General features: G+C 47.2%; 1 pseudogene; it reads right to left on the bottom strand.

The window, feature by feature from the left end:
* Window positions 1-1,435: 1,435 nt before the first annotated feature.
* LOC102881723 lies at window positions 1,436-2,825 on the bottom strand (annotated as a pseudogene).
* Window positions 2,826-4,122: the final 1,297 nt, after the last annotated feature.

The following is a 4,122-nucleotide window of genomic DNA, read 5'->3' as shown; positions in this document are numbered from 1 at the left end:
TCCTGGACAGTTTTGAGGAAGAGCCAGTCTCCCTTCTCACTTCCAATATTCTCACATATGGAGAAGTACAACCTGTTTTCCAAACAATCTGCAATTTGTATTTATCTGAGCTCCAAAGTGCTTTTCTTCAAAATTCGCCCCATTTATTTTAAATCTCCAGCTCATATTCTTGAAACAAATTCCTTGTGTCCTTGATAACTGTATATCATTACATGCAGATTGTAATATCACTACTTTTTAACAATATATTCTTTCTACTTTAAGTAAGAATCTTAGAAATTCATAAAATAATATCTAAATTTTAACTTTACAGATTAATCTTTTTCAGAAGGAGTAAGAACTGGGCTTATTTTACTTATGTGCAGATTTTTCTTGTGAATTAACTGTTAAGCAGAATTGGAAATTTTAAAGTATGCTCAAATATAATATTCGGTATTAAAAGAGCAACAGTGAAATTACCCGTTCTATATCCTGTATCAGTATACATTCTTCCCAGCCTGCCATAAATTCTACATTCTTACATTTAGAATCCCTGCTTTGAATGATGGCACTGAAACTCTGTGCAAGTTACTTAAACGGGAAACATTCAAAATGTTCACAAAGGCTTGATCGTACTAAGGTAAGAAGTGAAAAAATACACTGTCATTTATCTAACAACCTTAAATAAAGGTTGATGAAAAAAGATTGATTAGGTTTTCAGCTTAATTCTGAATATTCAATCAGCAGAACTCTTGTGTTCCTAAAGTGTCCTAACCAATTGAAATTATGGTACAAAAAAAACAAAATTCTGTGGCAACTTTTTTTCAATGAGAATAAACATTTTTAAAAAGCACATTTAGCACCAACAACTTACAAACTATAAGCACTAAGACTGCAATCTGCAAAAAGAATGTTTCCAAAAATTGGTAATCTTGAACTTGGAATGTATTTTCCAATTGAAACAATGCTATATAACTATGGCTAGCTTTCCAGAACAGATATACAAACCTCGTTTTTTTAAAAACTGTTCTTAATGTATCATCTATCAGAAATGAAAAATAACTAAATCAATATTACTGTAATAGTGGTAACAACAACAAAAAAGAAAAAAAATATGTATAATTGTAAAAGCATGACTGCATAGCATGAAAGAGAATATGTAATGACTCATATAGAGAACACAACTAAGAATTACCAAAAATCTTAGGAGAATTCAAAAAGATGGTGTTGGAGAGGTGTAGAAAAGTATTAAAGTCAAACTTTTGATTGCTTGAAGGACAACTCTCCCTCTCTCTCCCCCACCCCTCTCTGCCTAATACATACACTAGGCACAGGTAAGTTGGGCACGTTCCACCTAGAGGACAAAAGCTACACAGTTAAAAGCACAAACAGCTATGAAGAAAAATGAGAGGGGACTACAAGAAAAATCTGGCACTTGGAAGACACCAGTCCATCCTTACCTCCAGAGGCCTGTGTAGTTCCCATGGAGACCTGAAGGAAGAGTCCTCTCATCCACCAAGAGATTCATCTAGGGCCAGTTGTAGCAGTGAGTGTAGAGAGCATTGGAAAACTCATTCATGCCACTGAAGTAGTTCACCCACAGGTCATCATGGTTGAGCTAGTCTCTGCAAGAGGTGAGCTTGAGCTTTCTCCTTGTGGGCCCAAGGGAGGAGTCTGGGCTCTCCGAGGCCTTCTCCTCCAGGAACTTCTAGGAGCGGATATCATAGAAGAGTAGGGTGCTTTGGCCCGTGCCCATGGTGATGATGCTTTGATAGAAGCTCAGCGAGTGCACACCTGTGCCACCCTCTCCGGAGCACAGAGGCAGGATGTTCTGATGACTGTGGTGCAGATCCAAGAAAAAGACATGGGACTGGGAGCCCACCGTGTACAGGGACAACTGGTTGCAGTAGGTCAGGCACACCTTCTCTCCACAGTAGGGCAGCCCGATGGAAAGCAGCCTGGACAGGGTGCTCCTGGCTTTCCACAGATAGAAGTGGCCAAGTAGGAACACCACCCCCAGCTCCTAGTTCTTGCCACTGAAGTCCAGGGCTTGCACTTTGCAGTTACTGGGATTGGTGCTGGCCCTAGGGATGGTCTCCATGTCCCTCGGATGGATGTAGGAGTATGCTGGGAGCTCAGTGTCATTGTGCCAGGCTATGTTGGCATTGAACATATTGGGATCCATCTTCCACAGCACCATGGTGCTGTCGTGGGAACCGCTCATAGCCACTGTGTCACTTATCCAGGCGATGGCAAAGATCCAGTCTTTGTGACCGTGGCGGTCGCCCAGGCACACAGAGCCAGGGTGGGCAGCTGGTAGACCGCCAGGCTCTTGAGGTTTTCGCCCCCGGTGACCAGAAGTGTCTTGGAGAGATTCAGCTCAATGACGTGGATGCTGCAGCTCGGCTGGGTTCTGGCCAGCCCGACTCCTGGTTTTGCAACAGAGGAATTGACGTGATCAAGCCCAACTGCACGTCCACCACGAAGAGCGTGTAGCACTTGGTGCTACGCACCACTTGCCTGGCGTTCAGCCACTGCGATGCAAACACCTGGTTGAGGGTGTCCAGGGCCAGCTCCCGCTTGCGAAACAGCTCTGGCAGCTTCTGCAGAGCGTAGCCGCGCAGCTCATCCTGGAAGCTCGGGCGCCCCACGTGGCTCTGCGCGCCCCCCTCGTGGCCTATTAGGTAGTGCACCAGCAAGCGCATCGTTGCTGTCCGTTTCTGCTTCTTGGACAGCAGTGGGCCCTCGCCGTTCGCCGCCTTCAAGCCCGATGACGACGAACTAGCGGCGGCTGCCTCGATGGCGGGCGCTTTCAGCTTCCTGCTACCTGTTTTCTGGTGGACCATGGTGGGCAGCGGGAGAGTGGCGGTGGCGGTGGTGGCGGCGTCTCTCAGTCAGCCGGGAGTGCGGGCTCTCAAGGGCCAGGAGGCGGGGTCGACAGTGGATCCCGGAGCCTACTGAGTCCAGCTGCAGCGGCTGCGGGGAAGAAGGCGACGACGTCCAGGCGAAGGGGCACAAGGGCCAGAGCTAGCTTAGCGGTGGCTTCTAAGGCAGGAAGTGTGGCCAGCAGCGCGGCGGGAACAGAGTCTGTGTGAGAAGTGGGCTACGCAGGGGGCCGAATGGGCGGGGAGCGGAGGCAGTGTGGGGCGTGGGCAAGGAGCAGGTAGTCGCGGTGAGACAGAGTGCAAGATCCGCAGGACCCGAGATGTACTGAGGACTTGAGAGCCAGGACCCCAAAACGACCACGTGCATCTGTTCTGGACCCCCACTAAGTGACACTGGATTATTTCGCAACACTCTGGACAGGAGGCAAACAGTCTTATTATAATTACTACTTAAATAAAATTTGAAACCTAAAATATAGTCAAACAGGAGGCTAGAAGGAGCCTGGCCAACTATACGAAGAAACAAATGTTCATTTAATGCAATTATGGGAGACATTTGGCTAAGATTACACCTTGAATTTAGTGAGAGATGGAGGGTGGCAGCTTCAGGCAGACTCTCCAAGTTAGGTTTGTTCGGCAGCTGCTCCTTTCTCAGCCCCTCTGCCAGTATCTTAAAACAGTTTTTGACCACATACACATACTTTTTTTTCACCTTAAGTCTCTGAGCTTCCTTACTGGAGTGCCCTGATGGATGTGTTCCAAATGCAGATCCCCAGGCCCCATTTTCTGGCCAGGGTGATGTCTGGGGACCCTTAATCATACACAGCCTGAGAATATGGTGGGGTGTGATAAAGGGAGAGAGGTTCCTTGGAGATGCTGGCTGCCATTGTAACTTAGAGCCTTAAGGAGGTAGAGAGGAAGAGTCAAAGGAGGGATACTTTCCTCGCTGCTTCTAGGTTCTGTCCCAGCTCTAGGTCTCAGAGGCTTAGGTACCTGGGCATAGTCCCCTGGGGCCTTGGGATGGGCAAGATATTCGCAAGCAGAGATAGAGATAAAGAACTTCCAGAAGGAGGCAACCACAGGGACACAAGGATGAATGTAAGGGTTCAGAGCATGGGCTTAGTCTCAGGAGTTGGATGTTTCATACCTTGTTCTGCTGCTTCAGAGCAGCCAATCCAGAGGCAGATTCCTGCCTAGGCATTCTCAGTTACACAGTGAGACATGGCTTTGGGAGGCTGGTGGTTGATAACTACTTTGA

The sequence above is a fragment of the Pteropus alecto genome, unplaced genomic scaffold (genome assembly GCF_000325575.1).
Source record: "Pteropus alecto unplaced genomic scaffold, ASM32557v1 scaffold26, whole genome shotgun sequence".
Classification (NCBI taxonomy): Eukaryota; Metazoa; Chordata; class Mammalia; order Chiroptera; family Pteropodidae; genus Pteropus; species Pteropus alecto.
The sequence above is the reverse complement of the archived record's forward strand: the minus strand, read 5'-3'. Positions and strand labels throughout refer to the sequence as shown.